Source organism: Mustela putorius, unplaced genomic scaffold (genome assembly GCF_011764305.1).
Source record: "Mustela putorius furo isolate JIRA1106 unplaced genomic scaffold, ASM1176430v1.1 tig00000698_pilon_pilon_pilon, whole genome shotgun sequence".
NCBI classification, from domain to species: domain Eukaryota; kingdom Metazoa; phylum Chordata; class Mammalia; order Carnivora; family Mustelidae; genus Mustela; species Mustela putorius.
The window spans coordinates 3,890,479-3,913,846 of NW_025421449.1; the positions used below are offsets into that span (position 1 = coordinate 3,890,479).

The 23,368-nt window shown below is 40.3% G+C and overlaps 1 pseudogene; it reads right to left on the reverse strand.

Moving 5' to 3' along the window:
• Positions 1 to 1,452: 1,452 nt before the first annotated feature.
• LOC101678932 overlaps positions 1,453 to 23,368 on the reverse strand; it is a 48,963-nt pseudogene continuing 27,047 nt past the window's right edge.

The window sequence follows — 23,368 nt, forward strand, 5'->3', positions numbered from 1 at the left end:
AGGGAGCCTGCTTCCCCCCTCTCTCTGCCTGCCTCTCTGCCTACTTGCAATCTCTTTCTCTCTGTCAAATAAATAAATAAAATCTTTAAAAAGAAAAAAAAAAAGAACAAAACTGTATGCATTAAGCCCCCTGATTTCAAACCATACTGCAAAACTACAGTAATCGAAACGGTATGGTATTGGCATAAAAACAAACATATAGCTCAATGGCATAGAATAATTATATAGGACCCTGAAATAAATCAAAACCAAGTCAATTAATTTATGACAAAGGAACCACGAATACACACTGGGGAAAGGACAGTCTCTTCAGTAAATGGTGTTGGAAAAACTGGACAGCCACATGCAAAAGAATGAACCTGGGCCACTATCTCATTTATACACAAAAAGTAATGCAAAATAGATTAAAGATTTGAATATAACACCTAAATCCATAAAACCCCTAGAAGAAAACATTGGTGGTGATCACCTTGACATCAGTCTTGACAATGATTTTTTTGGTTTGACACCAAAAAAAAGGCAACAAAAGCAAAAATAAACAAGTGGGATGACGCACTACAAAGTTTCTGTACAGCAAAGGAAACCGTCCACAAAATGAAAAGGCAACCTGTTGAATGTGAGGAAATATTTGCAAATTATTTATCTAATAAGGAATTACAATCTAAAATATACGAAGAACTCAAAAAGCATGATAGCAAAAAAATCTTATTAAAAAATGTGCAGAAGATCTGAATAGACATTTTTCCAAAGAAGACATAGAGATGGCCATCAGGTACTTGAAAAGGTGCTCAATATCACTCATCATCAGGAAAATTAAAGTCAAAACCACAATGAGCTATCACCTCACACCTATTAGAATGGCCAGTATCAAAAAGACAAGAAATAACTAGTGTTGGTGAGGATGTGAAGAAAAGAGAATCCTTATGTACTGTTGGTGGGAATGTAAATTGGTACAGCCAATTATGGAAAACAGTATGGAGATTCTCAGAAAATTAAAAAAAGAACTACCAAATGATCCAGCAATTTCTACATTTGGGTATTTATCTAAAGAAAACAAAAACACTAACTCAAAAGAATAGATGCGCTTTCACTTTATCATAGCATTATTTCACATAGTCAAGATATAGAAACAACTTAAGTGTCCTTTGATGGAAGAATGGACAAAGATGTAGTATAGATTATTAGTCATAAAAAAGAATGAAATATTGCCTTTTGTGACAGCATGTGTACGTCATCAAGCGTCTGCCTTTGGTTCAGGTCATGATCTCAGGGTCCTGGGATCCAGCCCCACGTTGGGCTCCCTGTTCAGCAGAAAGCTGGCTTCTCCCTATCCCACTGCTTGTTTTCCTTTTCTTGCTGTCTCTCTGTCAAATAAATAAATAAAATCTTTAAAAATAAATAAAATCTATAAAACTAAATAAAGTCTTAAAAAAAAAAAAAACCTGCCTTGTGGCTGCAGGGAGAGGCTCAGGCACAAGCCCTGAGACCTGGGGGATGCCAGAGGGACCCCTCAAGGGGTACTGGGCTCCAGAAGCTCCTGGTCATGCTTGAGAGGGAGCCTTTCGAAGAGCTACTCTCCTGGGACAGGCCAGCCTGTGGAGGTTAGTCAGGTGGTCGCTTATTTTTTGGACGAGTTTCACCTTGTCTAGAAGTAGTTCTCCAAGAAGTCACAGAGATGGGGGTCTGCACAGGCAGAACCAGAGCAGATCCAAAAGGCCTGATTCAGGCTCTTTTCCAGAACCAGGGCAGCTTCTGTGGCATCCAGGGCTTTCCCCCACTCATCTTGGGACTGCTTCTGCACTTTCTGAAGAGGATGAGGCCTCCGCACAGATTTTGCATTTTTAAGAGATACTTAGCACCCTCAGGCTTCTCTTTAGCCAACTGGTGGAAGAAGTAGCCCACATCTTCCAGAGCCACATCATCAAGGTCAAATGGAAGCTGAGAGAGGTTGGTGTAGGAGGCCTGCAGATGCATGTAGACTAGGCAGTTGATGGCAGCCTCTACCTTGCTGGAATAATTCTGATGGATCTAGTTGCTCATGGTTGACTGATAATAAGGAGCTAAACTCAGAATAGGGTTGTTGGCCAGTCCAGGAGGCAGAGGGTGGCCAAGAAGGTGGCTCTGAAAGTTAACAATTGAAAAAAGGTTAGAGGGTGGTAAGAGGCTGGTAGAAGGGACAACCCTGGGTCTTCTCTGTCCAAACACTGTTGAAACAAGAGACAGATTCACAGAACCACTGGGCACACTGCCTCACTTATATGTAAAATCTTTAAAAACATAATAATCCCATAGATTATAGATTGCCAGAGAAAGGGGGTAAAAGATGGGTGAATTAGGTGAAGGGAGTCAAAAGATACAAATTATAAAGTAAGTCAGTCATGAGGATGTAATGGACAGCATGGCAACTATAGTTAATAATACTATGTTACATATTTTTAAATTGCTAAGTCAATTTAAAAAGTTCTTTTCTCAAGAAAAAGAATTCTGTAACTATATGTGATGACATATTAATTCGATTTATTGTGGTGGTTATTTTGAAATATATACAAATATCAAATCATTATGTCATATACCTGCAACTAAGATAATGTATGTCAGTTATACCTTAATTTTAAAAAAAGACATGAATGGGTTCCTGGCTGGCTCAGTAGGTTAAAGTGTCTGACCCTTACTTTCAGTGCAGGTCATGGTCTTGGGGTCATGAGATTGAGCCCCACATCAGGCTCAGCACAGTCTACCTGAGATTCTCTCTCTCCCCCATTGCTCCTCCCCCTCCCCATACGCACACATGTCCTTAGCTCTCAAATAAACAGATTAATCTTTTTTTAAAAAAAGACATGAATGGAGAAATTGAGGTATATTCATATAAGGACAAACTATTAAGCAATAAAAAAGAATTATTGATCATAAAACAAAATAGTTGAATCTCAGAAAAATTCTGCAGAATTAAAAGGCAGGTAAGGAGCCCCTCGATGGTTCAGTTTGTTAAGTGTCTGCCTTGGGCTCAGGTCATGATCCTGGAGCCCTGGGATCAAGCCTCACTTTGGGCTCCCTTCTTAGCGGGGAGTCTACTCCTCCCTCTCCCTCTGCTCCTCTCCCTGTTTATGCTTGCTCTCTCTCTCAAATAAATAAAATCTTTAAAAAAAAAAAACTCTTCTTAAAAAAAATAAAAAAAGATAGGCAAAATAATATATAGCTTGATCTATTTATTTAAAATTCTAGAAAATGCAGGGGCGCCTGGGTGACTCAGAGGCTTTACTCTGCCTTCAGCTCAGGTCATAGTCCCAGGGTCCTGATATCGAGCCCCACCTCGGGCTCTCTGCTCTGCAGGGAGCCTGCTTCCTCCTCTCTCTCTCCCCCTGCCTCTCTGCCTACTTGTGATCTCCATCTGTCAAATAAATAAATAAAATCTTTAAAAAAAATTCTTTAAAAAACAATCTAGAGGGGCGCCTGGATGGCTCAGTGGTGAAGCCTCTGCCTTCAGCTCAGGTCATGATCTCAGGGTCCTGGGATCAAGTACCACGTTGGGCTCTCTGCTCAGCAGAGAACCTGCTTCCTCCTCTCTCTCTGCCTACTTGTGATCTCTGTCAAATAAATAAATAAATAAATAAAAATCTTCTTAAAAAAAAAAAAAGAATCTAGAAAATGCAAAGTGGCAGAAAGTAAATTAATAGTTTCCTGGGTGTATAGGTAGAGGAAGAAATTACAAAGAGGTACAAGAAACTTTTGGAGTGGATGGAAATGTTATTTTGATGGTGATGAATACATATATCAAAATTGACATATTACATATATCAATTTTTTTATTTTAAAAATGAATCATTTGGCATATTGATAAATCAATAAAGCTGGGGGAGAGGTAATTAAAGAAAAATATTATTGTTTTAATTTCTTATAAATGGTCTGTGATTCTTTCAAAGAGCAGCTTGTTTTTCATAATTCAAGAGAGTTCACTTAATTAGGTCAGTTTTATAATTTCTCAATTTTGACCATAAGTGGTTTTCACAACACTGACACCTTTATTTTTAAATCCGGACACTTTAAAAAGGCTGAGGAGAGTGTCATGATTCTTTCTCAGTAAGTGGCTCTATGTGTCTCAAATGTCTTTGTTTGCAGGATTTCTTTCTTTCTTTCTTTCTTTCTTTCTTTCTTTCTTTCTTTCTCTCTCTCTCTCTCTCTCTCTCTTTCTTTCTTTCTTTCTCTCTTGTAGGCTCCATACCTAGCGTGGAGCCAAAAGCAGGGCTTGAACTTACAACCATGAGATCAGGGCCTGAGCTGAGATCAAAAGTTGGATGCTTAACTGACTGAGCCACGCAGGCACCCCTAATTGCAGGCTTTCTGAGAGGAATAAACTACTCTCATTGTACCCAGCATTTTTTATTAGGGTTACAAGAGACCATGAATTGCTCATAGACTATTTTAAAAGAAGAGAGTCTATTGTAAAGCTATGCTTAGACTAAAATTGGAACTGGATTTCAAACTGGAAAGTCATCAAGATCTGAAGCAACTCTAGGAATTAGCTACCCTTTCCGTCTTTCTTGCGGGTAACGTCTCTTTTTCTTTCACAGGAAACTTTTCTCTCTACATGTCCATTCTATTCTCCTCCTTCTACTCATTGTTTTATTTTTCTAAAATATCTTCAGTTTGCTCCTCCAGATCCACTTTTTATCCTTCACCCCTGGGCTCTCTTTCCTGGAAGCCTGACCTGCATAGAATGAGGTCGGTCTGTTGAGTCTCCTAGTTCCCTCCTTATAAGGTCGCTTTAGGCACACTGTCCCTCAACCCAAGATCACTGCTCCTCTCAAAGTGACTTGTTCAATACAACTGTCCCCTGCCAACCTGTTCTTTCCCCTGTCCCTTCAGGTCTAGGGGTGGCAATAGCTCCCTTGCTAGCCAGATTAGGTTCCTCTACTATCCCTATAGCTCCCTTACACCCTGCCCACATATTTCCAATTAGTTCCTTTGTAGATAAGCTCAGCTCAACTTATCATTTGCATGTCTTTTGTTTCCTGTTAGAACCCTGAGTTACATATTTGTTTATCTTGTTTTTTGTGTTTTATTTCACAGCTTCTGTTTTGGTTTGCCATGATCCACCAAGCCTCCTTTCTCTACCCTTCCCCAACATTCTCTGTATTCGCAAATTCCAATATCTAAGTGAGAAAATCTCAGGCAAGTGGCTTACTTTGTTTTTGCAAGCCAGGCTGTGTGGAAGGTCGCAGGCTAGCTGAAGGGCTGACAGCTCTTAGGACAGTTGCCTGTCTCTGGGCCACACCTTTGGGCAGGGGAAGTATGCAAGAGAAAAAGAGCATAGTACAAATTACATGGCCCTCAGAAACCATGAGTGAGGGGCACCTGGGTGGCTCAGTGGGTTAAGCCTCAACCTTCAGCTCAGGTTGTGATCTCAGGGTCCTGGGATCGAACCCCACATCAGGCTCCCTGATGAACAGGGAGCCTGCTTCTCCCCACCCTTCTCTCTGCATGCCTCTCTGCCTACTTGTAATCTCTGTCAAATAAATAAGTAAAATCTTAAAAAGAAAAAAAAGAAACCATGAGTGACATGCTCTCTCTTAGAAAGTACTTGGAGTATATGCAAGTATAGTATTTAACATAAAAAAACTTAAAGATGAAGAAAATATTCTGGTTAGTCTTAACCATGCTGATATTTTGTAAGGTGCTTATACCTATCCTCCTATGGCCTTATCACAGTAGGTTTGCTTGTTCTCATCATTTATAATGACCCAGAGGAATCCAAGATGAGGTTGATTGAAATCATGTGTCTCAACAGGATAGCATAGGCAGCTGAAGTACCAGAAATAAATCAGGCTTTAAAGACAAGTAAGCTTGGATCAAAACCCTAAAGTTACAACTTATTTGTTTTATTACTCTAAACTTCCATTTCCTCATCTATAAAATAAGTGTAATTATATCTACCTTATGGAGCTGTTACAGAGATTAATGAGAATATTCCTAAAGTATAAAACAGTAAATACTCCGTAAATTGTAGTTATTATGATCTCATATGCTTATTTTAATTAAACATTCACAGCAAAAGTTTTGACTTAATTTAGAATCATTTTTAAAAGGAGGGGAGAAGAAAAAACGAAAGCAGATTATTATTCTTTCCCCATCTTTCCCTGATTAGCTGCAGGTACCTAAGATCTGGCTGTTGTGAGTTCAGTCATACCACATTCTGGAGTCAGTCCATACCATCCTTAACGGTATACTAGAAACATCATTTCCACCGGCAAAGGAGTCTGAAATCAATCTTACTCTGAAAAATATATCCTCTATACCTACTGCATGCCTTTTCCTCAGCTCTCAATTGTTTTGACCAGTTTGTAGAATTTTCACTTTGATTCATGATTTGCATCATTTCCTCCCTTTGGAACAGAATCCTAACTTGAACCCTAGCCTAGCTGTCTGGGGCCCCCCAAAATCTGCTTAGTCCGGCAGCTGGCAGTTTCTTCTCCTGGGAGCCGATCCAACCTTTGCATCCCCAGCCGACTGCTAGGGACCTATTTCAAACTGGAAAGACCCTACTCACCCTTCTTGTACTCTTATCTGACCCCAGCCAGTTTGGCAACTAGGTTTCCTATCAGGTCGCTCGCACCCTGGAGCACTGTGCTGGGAAGTACCCTGCGGCCTTTTCTGGGTGAAGTAATTGACGGAGAAAGTCTCTTGCCTTCAGGGCAAGGTTGGGAAATGTGGATGGTGGTGGCATGTATGCCATGCATTTGCCAGCCGTGGCTTAAAGATTCCTGCTGCTTGATCCCCACACAAGATTAGAGTCCTTTTGCATTCATGCCAGCCATCAAGCTGGAGTTTTTCTGATGCTCTTCAACCTTTGTGATTTAGATGGACTTTACCCTCACAGAAGTGCCCTTTCCAGCAACCAGGTGGTCGTGACTGCCAGTTGTTTTTCTCAAGGGCAGGGTAGCGACTTTACATAACTTCTCCCTTTTAGACCTAGGCTGGTGTAACAGTGTCTCACTGTTATAAGCCCTGGATTACTTTGCTATCATTTGTGGTTCCTCTACACTCCACCTACACCTTTATAAATGGTCTCCCCTCGACTTATCCTATTTTGAGCGTGCCATCTGTTTCCTGTCGGTACCCTGACTAATACAAGTACTTACTATGTACCAGGCACGGAGGATACAACAGTAAACAAAAAGATGAAAATTCCTGCTTTCTGGAGATTACATTCTAGCTAGCCTCAAAGTGTCTTACAGGCAAGCCTGCCTAAGTTATAGCCTTGCTGGTCTGAAGTTTATACGCCTGTCTTGTCATTAGTCACAATTAAGCAAATGCACACCTGTGCCTACATGCATATTTTTGTGTAAATCCCTAAAATAAGGACCTCGGAAAATCCTAAGGATAGGTGATGAGGGAGCAGAAGGCCTGCTGAGGACAAAGCACAAGCTGATACCAAGCAACCTTCCCCCACCCCACTGCTGGGCGGGATACGTGTGACATTCCTCCAGGAAACTTCCAACTATCTTTTTTTTTTTTTAAGATGTTATTTATTTGACAGAGAGAGAGATAGGCAGAGGGAGAGGGAGAAGCGCGAAGCAGGTTCCCCACTAGAGCCTGATGCGGGACTCGATTCTGGGATCCTGGGATCATGACCTTAGCCAAAGCCAGATGCTTAAGGACTGAGCCACCCAAGCACCCCTTCTGCCAACTATCTTAATGTTAATGTTGTGCTAGAGGGAAAAACAACCTCAGCTTGATAGTAGCAAGGCCTCTAGTATCCTAAGGGTCGTCTTTTAGTATATGAAAGTCCTGTTGGACACCTCCATTTTTCCTTATTTCCCCCAACCCCATAGTATATAATCAGCCATCCCTCACAACCTCAGCGCAGCAGCTCTTTCTGCCAATGGGTCCTATCCCTGTGTTTTAATAAAACCACCTATTGGGGGCACCTGGGTGGCTCAATCGTTAGGCATCTAATGACTAACCCAGGATCCTGGGATTGAGCCCCCCATCAGGCTCCCTGCTCAGCAGTAGGCCTGCTTCTCCCACTTCTACTCCCTCTGGTGTGTCCCCTTTCTCTCCGTCAAATAAATAAATAACATCTTAAAATATATATATAAATAAAACCATCTATTTGCACCAAAGAGGTCGGCTGCGGACCTCACCAGCCTTTGGAAACTGCATCAGTGGCGACTCTCAGATTTCCTGAAATCTCTCATGTGTTGCCTTCATTTATTCAACAAATATTTATTAAGAGACTAAATGCTCAATACATTTTCGTTGCCTTTCTGTGTTCTAGGTATCATACTATAAGCTGGGACGGTAGGAAAAAGAAGGGTACAAAGATGACTAGGATAGGCTGTGCGAGAAATAGACTTGTAACAGTCATCACACAATGTAAAAAGGCTGTAATAGAGGTTTGTGAGAGGTGATGTGAGAGTATAGAGAAGAGAATGACTTCATCCATTTTGGGGATTGGAAGAGGCTCCTCTGAGCTTGGATGGACAAGTAAATACTTTTCCAGAAAGAGGAAAAGGGAAGGATGTTTAGGAAGAGGAAAGGAGTTATGAAAAGTTCTGAGCATGTGTCAGAAAATAGTTTTCTCTGCAAGGTAGAGTACTGTGCTGGGAATGGTGGCAAGGAATGGGCCAGGAAAAGTATTCAGAGTCCAGATTTTTTTTTTTAAGTGACTTTTTATCTATTTTTCTTTTTTTTTTTTAAAGTTTTTATTTATTTATTTGAGAGACAGAGATCACAAGTAGGCAGAGAGGCAGGCAGAGAGAGAGGGGGAAGCAGGCTCCCTGCGGAGCAGAGAGCCTGATGTGGGGCTCAATCCCAGGACCCTAGGATCATGACCTGAGGTGAAGGCAGAGACTTTAACCCACTGAGCCACCCAGCTGCCCCACAGAGTACAGATTTTGAAGAAGGATTGTATTTGAAGAGTTTGAAGTTTATTCTAGCAAGTAACAGGGAACACTTCAAAGAATTTTAAACAGAAGAGTGAAAAAAATAAGATTATATTTTAGAAAGAAAATGGGGAAAGCAGTAGATATGGAAAAAGATGGAAAACATGGAGAACACATAGATTTTTATTGTTAACAGTATAGGAGAGAAATGACGAGGGCCTACATTAAAACCATGAAAATGAGAATGGACAGATAGGGAGTAAACGTTATCGATAATTAGGATGTGGAATCTAAAGGTTCAAATGATTTATTACATGTGGATAAAGATGGAAAGGGAAAAGACCAAAATGACACAAAATAGATGGAAGACTAGTCATTAAGTTAGCAAAACAGAAAGGGAAATTGAAATCTGTCTTATTGAAACCAATAAGAAGCAAGCTGATTGTTGCAGAAACTAAAAAACATCAGTAACTGAAGTTACCGGGTGTGTTAGAAGCTGAGAAGTGAGCTGAAAACATTAAGTTTGAAAGACCCCTCCCCTAGAAGATAGATAGGATAACTAACCGCTTGTTTCCTTTTCTGTGAACCGCTGGCTTTTAGGCGTAAATTAGGTTATTAATTGCTCTTTTGCCCTTCTGTAACTGCTTGGCTTATAGAAATAATAGAAGACGCCATGATGGCATTCCTACCTTCCCCCTTCTTGTTCCCCCTCCCTGCCTCTCTCCTCCCGCACGCGGGCCCTCAGAACCAATCAGCTTGTTCCCCCTTCCCGCCTCTCTCTTCGCGCGCGAGCGGGTCCCCAAAGCCAATCAGCAAACTCCACTAAGGCCTTTTTCAAAAGTTCTAACTGTCAACCAATCAGTTGCGCCCCACCCAAAACTTGTTTGTACCTGTCTATAAAAACCCGGCGCCACCACAGCCGGGTGTGCTCAGCTAGCAGGAGCTGCTGACCACCCGCAGGCGCGCACTGACCACCCGCAGGCGCCTGCGTAACAATAAAGAACCTCTTGCTGATTGCATCCAGTGGCAGTGTTGGATTCTTGGGTAAGGGGATCCGCGGGTCTTTCAAGTTGATTGTGTAATATACAAAGATGGTTGGGCCCACAGGTCCCTTCTGTCCCCTGGCAGGGTCAGCACAAGTATCCCTTCTCTCGCAACCTCCTGTTGAACTGAACTAGAAAGGCCTTGAGGTGAGAGATACTAGGCAAAGTAGAGAGCAGAATGAGACATAAAACTTAAAAAGGGGATTGAGTTTCCCAAATCCTGAGACTGCCCCTCAATTCCTGGAATGTTTGTACCCAGTCAGGGGAGAGGAGAGAAGGAAGAAGAAAAGAGATCCAGGCAATAGAAATCCAGTACAGAGGAATAGCTAAAAGAATCTCAAGGAAAAGTGTGAAGGTAGGGATGCCTGGGTGGCTCAGTGGGTTTAACATCTGTCTTCAGCTCAGGTCATGATCCAAGGGTGCTGGGATCGAGTCCTACATCGGGCTCCTTGCTAAGTGGGGAGCCTGCTTCTCTCTCTGCCTCTGCTGCTCCCCCTGCTTGTTCTCTCTCTCTCTCATAGTAAATAAATAAAATTTAAAAAGGAAAAGAAAAGAAAAATGTGAAGATAAATCTTGGGTGACAGTTGGCAGGCAACACCAAATCCAAACTGGAGCAGGGGAGAAGGTTCTAGGAGAAATGCCTCCAGGAGGGAAAAACAAACCAAAGCAGACACAGTGACTATACTGAAAGGATGAAAATGGCACTTTCTCCCTATGATCTTCCACTCAAAAACATAACCCCAACCCCGTAACCACTAAAAGGGTATCAGACAAATCCTGACTAAGTGACATTCTACAAAAATACTCAACCAGTACTCCTCAAAACTGTCAAGGTCATCAGAAACATGGATCTTTGAGAAACTGTCAAACTTAGGTGTAAGGAGACAACTGATGAATAGAATGTGGGCAGGGCAGCTGGCTGGCTCAGTCAGTGGAATATATGACTCTTGATCTTGGAGTGTGAGTTCAAGCCTCATGTTGGGTGTAGAAATTTCTTAAAATAAAATCTTCAGGATGCCTGGGTGACTCAGCCAGCTAGGTATTTTCCTTCGGCTCAGGTCATGATCCCAGGGTCCTGGAACCAACTCCAGCATCAGACTCCTTGGTCATCGGGGCACCTTCTTCTCCCTCTACCTGCTGCTCCCCCAGCTTGCTCTCTCTCTCTAAAATTTTATTTATAAAATCATTATTTTATATTCTATATGTTATAAAGATTTATAAATAAAATCTTTAAAAAAATAAAATCTTTAAAAAATAGAATGCAGGATTCTAGAACAGGGAGAGTAGGTAATAACTAAGGAAATCTGAATGTAGTATGAACTCTAGTTCACTGGTTCATTAATTGTAACAAATGCACTGCACAAATATTAAAGTTTACTAGTAGGAGAAACCTGGTGTGGGGTATAGAATAACCCTTTGTTCTATCCTTATAATTTTTATGTAAATCTAAAACCCTATGCATCTGTTTTGGCTTTTAAAGAATTAACTTCAGGAATGGGAGGCAATCATTAACTTCAGGAAATTATATAAGAAAGGAAACACTCTCATAGTAAACCTCATGGCTCAACAGTGATAATATTTATATAATCCCAATAATGGAAACACTAATTACTGACTTAAGAAAACATCAGGATGTCATTAAATTTAGAGTTGAGAAAAAAGAGAGGTAAAAAGTATGGGTGTGAAAGATTCCCAAATCCTCATCTTCCATAGGAAGAGGTCAGTCAATAATGTCTAGAATAGAAAACTCGAGAAATAACAGCCTAAAGATATTATTTAGAAACATGGAGGGAATTGCCAGTAGAAACAGGTGGTAAAAGTTGAAAATGGCTGCTTCTGGGTACCAAGCTGCAGAGAAAGTGTTGGGAGGGGAGGGACAGTGTTCCACCATTTTTTGTTACAATTATTTTAGCATTATTGGTTTTTATTTTTATTTTATTTTTTTTTAAGATTTTATTTATTTACTTGAGAGAGAGACAGTGAGAGAGAGCATGAACGAGGAGAAGGTCAGAGAGAGAAGCAGACTCCCCATGGAGCTGGGAGCCTGATGCGGGACTTGATCCCAGGACTCCAGGATCATAACCTGAGCCGAAGGCAGTCGTCCAACCAACTGAGCAACCCAGGTGTCCCAGCATTATTGGTTTTTAAATCTAGGCAATGTATTATCTTCATTTGCTAAAAAGAGAAATAAAAGTTTGAAAAAGAATGGAAAATATTTAGGCTGAAATGGGCAGAGAATGATATTTCCTTGACTCTAATAGTTAATCCTATGGTAGTTAATAAAAAGGACCAAATGAGATGTCCATCAAAAAAATGGAAATTAAATTGCTCTCTGAGAGAACACAAATAACATGTAATTATGGGTTAGAGCAGAGACATGTATCTAAAAGATACAGAATACTTGATGTACCGACTTAATGTGCTAATGTGGTTGAAGATTCCATCAGAATAGGGACCAGTCATTTGCAGAAGTCTAGAAAATAGATCCTTCCAGAGGCAATGGAGGGGCCCTCTAAAGCCTGGCCAAGTGAAAAGATGCTCTGAAGCAAGTGTGATATTCTGGAAATGATGTATAAATATCTGAAATATTTAATGAACATCTTTTTCTGATTCTGTGTTCTCCCAGCAACCTTGTAATTATAATTTACCTTCCCGTATAAAGTTCTGAGAGGAAGAGAAAGGACACAGACCTAAGAACACAAGGGTTAGTCCTCCTGGCAATCATAGTTTTTATTGTAAAATAAACAATCCAGGGCTTGTGTTTTATATATTAGTCTCTATGAACTAGGTTAATGTCAGCCAGCCTTCTCAGAGTCTTGGCACAACTTCGTGGCTGACATCTCAGCCTCTTAGTCTTCAAGACTGAGGGCCAGATGCTGGCTTGTAAAATCACCCAGATGGTGCTCGCCTGTACTGGTCAGTCAGCCAGCATTGCCTTGGCAATACCCTGGCCTCTCCATACATCACCTTCTTTAAACTTCCTCACCTATTTGAAGGGATTTATTAATCATGTGACACAGGACACACATATCATTGTTCTAAAACAAAATGACCCTAGTTAGTCTTTTATTTTTCCAATTCTAATACTGATTTTCTTTCTTTTCTTTTTTTTTTTTTTTTTTTTTGAGAGATAGCATGAGTAGGGCGGAAGTCGGAAAGGGAGAGGGAGAAATGGGCTCCCAGCTGAGCAGGGAGCCCAACATGGGGCTTGATCCCAGAACCCTGGGATCATGACCTGAGCTGAAGGCAGATGCTTAACTAACTGAGCCACCCAGGCACCCCAGAAAGGGACAAATCTGACATGATCTGTTGCAAATCAGTGCTTTCTTATACCCACATAGGTCGAGAATTTGAACCCCATAAGTACTGACAATGATATTAAGGATAACTCGCTGTCCAGTACATCTGGGCAGGATAAATACCACAGTCTACTTGCTATCATAAAGAGAAATAGGCTCGTGACTGGGAGAGGAATTAAGTTTGCTATTACCTTCTTGTGATGAATGATCATTGGAAGGCAGGCAGGCAGGGACAAGGGCCCGCCCTAAGAGGAAACCACCCTTAAAAGGATTTTACACCACCTGGGAAGGAAACCTCCACCCTTTTCATAGATAGATAGGTGACAAAACCTGATTGGACGACTGGCGCAGCCAGAGTTAATCAGATTAAAACAGTCGGCCAAGGAGCCCATAAAAACCCCTAGACTTAGAAACTGGTGACAACTCCCTCCTCGTTTGAGAAGTTTGTACTGTCACTCAGTGAAACTTGCTTTGCTGCCCCCTCCCCATTCTGGTCTACCTCTCATTCTTCAAGATGGTGTGACCAAGAACTATGGGCACCAACAGAGAAAAAAATCCTGGAACACTTTACCTTTTTATGATCCAGGCCTTGCCACTGGAAGAGTAATACACAGATGGCGGCATTTTTAAACACTTTGAAGCCTGTTATAAATGCAGAATCTCAGGCTCCATTCCAGTCTTACTGAATTTGAGTTTACATTATAGCAAAGTCTCCAGGTGAATCACACGTATTGTAACATTTGTGAAGCACCAATCTGAGGTGTGTTTGTCAGGCTGTAGGTGCAGCCCATTAACAGCTCATGAAATCAGTTTAGTAGTTCTGCCATAACTGGGCCCAAGAATACAAGAGCTCCTGGCTTCAGAAGTCCTAGACAGGGAGCCTGGGTGGCTCAGTTGGTTGGGCGACTGCCTTCAGCTCAGGTCGGAGTTACCGGGTTGAGTCCCACATCGGGCTCCCAGCTCTGCAGGGAGTCTGCTTCTCCCTCTGACCTTTTCCCCTCTCATGCTCTCTCTCAAATAAATCAAATGTTTAAAAAAAAAAAAAGAAGTCCCAGACAGAATAGGTTAGACCACTTGCCCCTGACAAAATCCAATGGCAGAGAAATGAGTAGTGGTGAAACAAAGACAATTTATTTCAGTGAGGCCACTGCTGGGAAGAGATGACATCTCAAAGGCTGCCTCTAAAGGGCTGAAAATACCTCTAGTTTATATGAGGAAAATATGGGACAAATGGCATGTGGGCTTTGAATGTCACTTCACAATGAAGGTCACGTCAGATCATTGTCTTGGGGTCAATCACTCGGGGTCTTGCTGGCTCAGGGCAGCTGTTCCTGCTTGAGGGAGTAGTTTCGGTTTCCATTACTGAGTGAAGAGATAAACTGAGAAGAAGAACTTAATTAGAAAGTACAGACTGAGGTCAATATAGAGGTGGTTGGAGGCACCCGGGTGGCTTAGTGGGTTAAAGCCTCTGTCTTCAGCTCAGGTCATGATTTCAGGGTCCTAGGGTTGAGCCCCATATTGGGCTCTCCGCTCAGCAGGGAGCCCGCTCCCCCCCCAACCCCCGCCTGCCTCTTTGCCTACTTGTGATCTCTGTCTGTCAATAAATAAATAAAATCTTAAAAAAAAAATATGGAGGTGGTTGGGAGTCCTTTTGTCTCTAGCATTTTTTTTAAATTAAATAGAACAGAAAATATTAGAGTGTATTATATGTGTAAGAGTATGGTTCTATGAAACTCTTGTTTTAGTTACAAATAGGTTTGTATTTATTGAGTCCTCATGTAAATAGTGGTCCTGGTCAACAAAGTTTGAAAGCCTCTAGGTAAGGTGGTTTCTGTAAATGTTGTCTACATTCAAATCCCCCCAAATAGACAAAATTTAGGCCCCCACTGAGGAAGGAACAGGAATTTATGTCTTAAACAAGTCCTCCCAGGTAATTCTGATTTGAATTCGCTGTGAATTTGAGAATCCCTAGTCAGGCAGCAATTCTCAGTCTTTAGTATGCAGTAGAATCACCTGGAAACTTTGATAAACCACAGGATGGTAGGTCCCACCCCAGAGTTTCTAATTCATTAAGTCTGGGGTGTGGCCCAAAGAATTCAGTTCTAACAAATTCCAAGGTGATGTTAACGCTGCTAGTTCAGCAACCACTCACCCAGGTTCATGAAATTATAACTGTGAAGGGCTTAGAATCAGAATATTTGCTTCAAGCTGAATTATTTCTCTAATTTAGGACTAAACCCATCAACTCAACAAACAGTATCATTAGTTTCTGTATACACCATTCCAACACCATCAGATAGAAAAAAGGCCTTTCTTGATTGTTTCCCAGAGGACCTCTATTGAACACTTAAAACTTTTTACTGTTCCAAGAATCATGGTTCCAACCAGCCAAAGGATATTTCTACTTTCTCTGGAGCTTACCTTGTATAGCATTCAGATTCACACTCAAACAGGAATGTGATTAAAGTTCGGAATTTGTGAACTTTTCTATTCACAGAGACTTTTAGTACTACTGAAGGCATAGTTCTTCCATGGGCAACTTCCCTCTCACCTAAATACTCATCAGAAATGCAAATTTTCCCACAGGACCCCAGATCTACAGAATCAGAATCTCTGGGATTAAGACCAGTAATCTTTAAAATACCTTTGACATGCTCTCCAGGTGGTTCTCATGTACGGTCAAGCGTGAGATGCACTAACAGTAGATCACCTGCAGCCGCTAGAAGCCACTGTTAAACAGTCATATCTGTGTATCACCTCACTTAGATTCAACTGTGTTCCTGGGGGACCCAGCAGCAATATCAACTTTGGGGACATGACCTTGGTTTTTCTGACATGATGGTCAACACAGGGTAGGTAGCCTGTAAGTATTAGCCCAACATTCCTTTTTTTTTTTTTTTTTTAAGATTTTATTTATTTATTCGACAGAGAGAGATCACAAGTAGGCAGAGAGGCAGGCAGAGAGAGAGAGGAGGAAGCAGGCTCCCTGCTGAGCAGAGAGCCCGATGTGGGACTCGATCCCAGGACCCTGAGATCATGACCTGAGCCGAAGGCAGCGGCTTAACCCACTGAGCCACCCAGGCGCCCCCCTAGCCCAACATTCCTATATTTATTGAAAATATTTATGTAGATACACTTCAAGGGGTTCCCAAAACAAGTTACACATCTGCCTATTTATATTTCCTGAAGCTTATCACCAGAATCTCCCCCCAACCTTTTCCTGAGTCAGTGATTTTTTTTTTTCTTTAAACCTTCTGCTATATGCATGGAAGTTAAGTATCATTGTTAAACTGAAGGTTATGGGTGATGAATTTTAAAACTTGTTTTAAAATCCAGAAGTCAAATAGAGACCTACATCGAACGTATGTAGGCTGTTCAAAACATATGGAAGTGTATGTCGTGGGCCAGAAACCTGTCCTTAGTGACTCACAATCGACTCACAATGAAGTCAGCTCCATTTGGTGCAAGATACTGAAAGAGTTGGTTGTGTGTGTGTATTTACTACTTTTCAATACAAAGAGAGAACAAAATTTTTTTTAAACCCCTAACCCTTTAAACTTTTTTTTTAATTTTAAAGAGGAAGAATTAGTCTTAGTAATGTCCTTCCTTGTAATTAGTTACCACAATATATATTGATGGGTTTTGCTTTCTTTTCACATTTGCACCCAACTGGAGGGTGCAACTATGTACAGTACACACAGTCAGCAGCTACAAATTGCTTTCTGTTTGCAACTCCTTGCCAGCATACTGTATCGCCATTAGAGAGTTGTCTATTGCTGGTGACAGATAGATTGCAAAAGGCCCAGAGGAGCTGCAAAGATACAGAAGACTTAAGAAGTCCCAGGTGGCTGTAGCTATATAATCTCTAGTGATAAATTAGGATAGTGGGTTACCTTACTCAATTTATATAAATTCTTAGCTTCATTGTTCTCATCCGGAAAAATGGGAACATTAGTAAAAAAGATTGTTGTAGGGATTAAATGAGATAATGCATGTAAAGCACTGATACTGCCTGGCATAATATAAATAAATGCTCAGTAATTGTTAGCTAGTCTTGGTATTATTAGTAATAATATTATTTCCTAGGCCATAATGGTTTATTCATGGAGAGTACTGAATGGTTATATATCTCAGAAATGTAAATCTGGACATAGAATTACTTTAGTCCCTTCCTGTTAATTCTCCTTTTTTGATTTTATCTCTCTTCTTATGAGCAAATTCATGCTTCATAATAATTACAATTATGTGGCAGTACCAATATCAAATTCCTGGTTATAGGGAACTTTATGCTATGGGTAAGGCTTGTTCTTGTTCTTTTGGAATCTATTAGCTTTGAATTTGTTCTTGGCAGGAAGATTGTTCTCCCTTTATTCCTTGCTGTTGTTTTCCTACTGATGTTGATTTTAATTCAAAATATTTTTCTTTTGGGGGCGCCTGGGTGACTCAGTGGTTAAATCCTCTGCCTTCAGCTCGGGTCATGATCTCAGGGTCCTGGGATCAAGCCCCGCATCGGGCTCTCTGCTCAGCGGGGAACCTGCTTCCTCCCCTCTCTCTGCCTGCATCTCTGCCTTCTTGTGATCTCTGCCTGTCAAATAAATAAATAAAAAATATATATATTTTTCTTTTGTCTTTTGGAGTTAGGTGGGTGCACTAGTGCATCAGTAATGATTATGGTGCTTCTGTGGGTGAAGTGAGCCTGCATTTGTTCTTAGCTTTAAATATGTGTCAGTAACTATTTCAGCAGTATGATAATGTCCAACTTCCCAAGAGGGATCTAGCAGTCCGAGTCTCAGAGTTGGTCACTGGCGTGGTACTTTTGACCAGCTGTTATACTGCAACCTGGAGCTTAAAAATGGAGAAAACAGCATGAACAGTTCAAGCGAAAAAGCATCCATGTATATTTTAATATGTAGAGTTCTGCCTTCATCTACAAAGTAACCAGATTTGGGAATTGGATAGAAGTCAAAGATCAACATACGTGGCTAGAGTCTACATGGGATTTGGTATATCAGAAGTAATAGAATCTCACAAAATATTCCAAAGATGTGTGAATAATTTCTAAGTAAAGTTGATAGTATCTCAATCTTATGTAGAACCTAATGAATTATAGGCATTTACATTCTTTCATTTGTTACGTGAAAGATTGAAAAGCACACTGTGGCAGATGGATAGCTCGCTATATGACTTACTGAAAGCACAGAAGGTCAGGAATGTTGATGTTTGTCTAACACAGCAACTCAAGCTTCAGCACATTTTTTTTTACAAAGTAAATCAAGCAGGAGAAAGATTGGTGTGTATTTTTTTGCAACTATTTTTTAAAAAGATTTTATTTATTTACTTGACACAGAGATCACAAGTAGGCAGAGAAGCAGGCAGAGAGAGAGGAAGGGAAGCAGGCTCCCCACTAAGCAGAGAGCCCGATGTGGGGCTCAATCCCAGGACCCTGGGATCATGACCTGAGCTGAAAGCAGAGGCTTCACCCACTGAGCCACCCAGGTGCCCCTTCAACTATTTTTTTTTTTTATTGAACTTTACTTGAGAATCTCAAGATGATTGAGTTACACGTGCTACCTTATTAATATTATAAAACTGTAATGGAAGTGAATTATCTTTCTGTATTCTTAGTACGTAGCACCCTATTTATCTCTAATAAATATTTGTTTAATGAATGAGTGATTGAATGAATATATGAGTGACAAAGAGAAAAGGAGAGAGAAAAAGAAGGAAAGGAAGGTGGATGGATGAATGGAGGCAGGATCGTTTATCCTTCTTTTAAAGGTGGATAAGTGGTAAACGTTTAAGTGATTCATGGATGACAATCAGCCTGGCAATAAAATGAAGATACCCGGGGTGCCTGCGTGGCTCAGTGGGTTGAAGCCTCTGCCTTCGGCTCAGGTCATGGTCCCAGGGTCCTGGGATCGAGCCCAGCATCGGGAGGGCGAGGGGAACGTTCCCTCAGGAGGGAACCTTCTTCCCTCCTCTCTCTGCCTGCCTCTCTGCCTACTTGTGATCTCTGTCTGTCAAATAAATAAAATCTTCAAAAAAAAAAAAATGAAGATACCCAAGTGTTCTAGATTAAAAATATTCACCACTGCCCCAAGTGGATATGTCTTATTGTTTAGGTAGCTCTCAACCCTATCTACATATTAAAATCACCTAAAGTACCTTTTATAGGATTATCAGTGCCCCATCCTCACCTTCCATCCCCACCTCCCACTGCCCCTCCCCGGTTATTTTTTAAAAGGCGATTCTAATGTGTAGTCAGAGTTGAGAATCACTGTGTTAGGGAGTTATACTTGTTATGTTCTTCAAAGTTAAAAAAAAAAAGAGAATCATAAAGATACATTTGCCAAAACTTGCTTTTGTTCTCCTTCCAAAGCTTTTAAAATTCAGTGTTAGGTGTTGGCTATACCAAGAATAATGTCTTAGTCTGTTCAGTCTGCTATAACAAAATATCATCGACTGGGTGGCTTAAACGACAGAAATTTATTTTTCACAATTCTGAAGGCTGTGAAGTCCAAGATCAGCGTATTGGCAGATTTAGTGTCTGGTGATGACCACTTCCTGGTTTGTCAATTGCTCCTGGTCTTTTGCTGCGTCCTTACATGACAGAAAGAGCAAGGGAATCTCTCTTTTTTTTTTTTTTTTAAGATTTTATTTATTTATTTGACAGAGAGAAATCACAAGTAGATGGAGAGGCAGGCAGAGAGAGAGAGAGAAAGGGAAGCAGGCTCCCTGCTGAGCAGAGAGCCCGATGTGGGACTCGATTCCAGGACCCTGAGATCATGACCTGAGCCGAAGGCAGCGGCTTAACCCACTGAGCCACCCAGGCGCCCGGGAATCTCTTTTATATGAAGGACACTGGTCCCATTCATGAGGTCTTCACCCTCATGACCTAACCACCTTCCAAAGGGCCCATCTCAAATACTATCATGTTGGAAATTACGTTTCAATATATGAATTTGGGGGAAATGGGGACAGACTCGCAGTCCATAGCAGAGAAATGCTAACAAGATAAAAAACAACAAGAATATCTTGCTCTGATCCATGTACTCTAACCCACTGACCTGCAAAAAGGAGTTTGCTCACTGCTACCACTCAACAGTAAGAGGACTTTTTGCTTGAAATTAAATATGTGCCATGAGATTGGTTTGCCAGGCATCACTGTGAAGGCAGGTAAGGTGACAAAGAAATTAAAGCTCAAGGATGCTACAGGGTGCCTGGGTGGCTCAGTCGTTAAGTGTCTTCCTTCAGCTCAGGTCATGATCCCAGGATCCTGGGACTGAATCCCACATCAGGCTCCCTGCTGAGCTGGGAACCTGCTTCTCTCACTCCTAATCCCCCAGCTTGTATTCTCTCTCTGTTAAACAAATAAATAAAATCTTTTTTAAAAAAGGAAAAAACAAGGATGCTACAGAAGAACTTGGGGTGTGTCTAGATAATGTAATTTTCCATCATTATCAAAAGCCAGTACTCTTCTCATTTGCTTGTAAATCTCATGACTCAGCTTGATTTCTTTCAGGAGTAAGGATCTTACACTAGACAAATGAAAAAAAAATTATATGAAAGCCAAATTGCGTTTTCTTTTATCTTAACTACTGCAGTAAAAACTCCAGCCAGAGACCAATTGCAGACTCATTTTTTAGAGGTGTTACCATTGTCTGAAAATGTAAGATGGATGAGGGCAGGTGTATTTTGTCTTTATTTGTTCACTGCTCATCCCAGTAGGATATAGAGTATGACATTCATAGTAGATACTTGATGAATGTTTATTGAATGAATAAGTACTGTGGTTTAGGTACTGAAGGATGGTATCTGATTCTCAAACACTGAAAAACTCTTTGGTAATTTCTGTGTGTGTGTGTGTGTGTATATGTATATATATATGTGTATATATATATGTATGTATGTGTATATATATATATATATGTATGTGTGTATATATATATATATATATATATATATATAATCTCTATGCCCAATGTGGGGCTTGAACTCACCAACTGGAGATCAAGAGTTGCATACTCTATGGACTGAGCCAGCCAGGCATCCCTGTGGTAACTTTTTAAGAACTTGATTATCATTATTATGAGTGTCTAGAATGAGTATTGAAATGGATAGTTTTTATTTTAGTCTCCTCAACATCATTTCCTCCTCTCTTCTTCAGGGGGTAAAACTGTTCTTCCCTATGGGGAACCAACTCAATGTAGACTATCTCTCCTCCCTGGCCATAGAGAGTATAATGTAGCCAAGATCTGTCCCATCAGAAAACTACATCTATTCACTCCCACCCACTCCCCTCCACAGTTTGGTTCCTAATTCATGTCAAGACAGTCTGCCCTATGATATTTCTGCTGGAGCTCATAAGGGAAATTGTCTCTATCTGCTGGACTTAATTATGGATACCATTTTGGTGTCTGGAGCCAGCAACAGTCATCTTCCCCACTTTGGGACTAGAGCCTCTATGTACCAGTACACCATTCAGATGCAAGCAGAATTCAAAGATGGAAAAGGTGAGAGAGAACCTGTTTTCTCATCAACAAGCAATTCATATATATCATTTTTAAAAATAGAAATATCCTTCTAGTCTTTTCTGATTATGAAAGTAATGAAATATTCAATATAAAAAATTCAGAAAATACAAAAAACCTGAAGAAAATTCAAATTATATTTAGTTAATCACCCACAAGCTATATTTTTGATACTTATCTTTTCATGCAGATATACAAGTACTATTTTTTCTTATGTTAAACAAAAGTGAGATCATGTTTTTATATGCTCCTTTTATCAATTTATGTGTTATAAATATTTCTTCATAATCTCTCTCAAATATCTCTCTCAAGAAAAACAAATTTACTCATTATTTTTAATGACTATGTAATATTCCCTTGTGTAAATTAATTATAGTTTACTTAACCACCCCTATTGTTGCAGATAGCTCTTAAAAGGTTTTGACTGTTTTCTGGAACAGCACTGAATGTCAGCACTGAAGCTGACATTTACTGATTTCTTGTCACTTCCCCTCCAGAATCCCCTTATTCTAAGTTTTCCCAGCATAATTCAAACAGTTGCCAGTTATTAGATAATGTGGGGAAGGAGGAAGCAGACTTTTTCTGAGCTGTGGAAAACATAAAAAGTCATACTTTTGTAACTGTGAGATCATTCTTACTAAATTTTTCGCTTATTAATTGCACAGAGATGAAGAATAAGCAGTACATTCTCGGTGTTTAGTGACTTTCTTGGCTGGTTTCCAGATTCATTCAAAAATAGTGTTTACATAAATGCCTGTGGCATAATATTTTAGTGCTGACTGCACTCTGTGGAGACTACCAAATCTGTAATTATAAGGGTGTGGTTATTCAATGGCCTGAGTAAACCTAGTTCCACAGCAGACACTATTTATGCTTTATTAAGACAGCAGAGCAAGGTTCAGCAACCGGAAATCAAGTAATACAGAGATCTAGAAAATGTATAAATATTCAGTGTAAAGAAACATGACAAATCAGAGGTAGAAGATATGTGTTTTATAAGCAAGAGTTTAGAAAAGCAAGATGAGAAAATTAAATCATATCTCAAAGACTTTATAAATGACAAAAGGGAACATATAAATCTTGGATACTCTTGACATTTTTTCCAACATGGCCAGCTTCTTTTGAAATGGGAGCCAATTATAACAGAAACCAAGATTATAATAAAATATCTTTGATAGAATCATTTTGAAAAAGAAATGTAGGACATATGAAGCTGTTTTTTTGTGAGTTCCCACTCATGCCTTCTGCTTCCCATTTACAAAGAATGGCTCTGTTGCTATCAGGCAAGTCCAGTTTCCTGGTTATTTTTGGAGGGCTAACGCCTTTGTCAAATAATAAAGAAACTTAAACATTGCTAGGAACAACTGTAGATAAGACTCTAAAGAATTATCACAGACTCCTAGGAAAATACTCCAAATTGAATATTTCTGCTACCTTTCATCTAACTTACACTCATATATTAAAGAGAGGACGGTATAGTGGAGCCCTGTAAAGAATCATCTAAAAGTGTGAAAGCTTAGTAGTTCTTGTGAGGACAATGGCATTTAATTTTTACACCTCCACCCCCAGCTTTATTGAGGTATAGTTGAAAATTTTTAAATTGTATGGGGGCA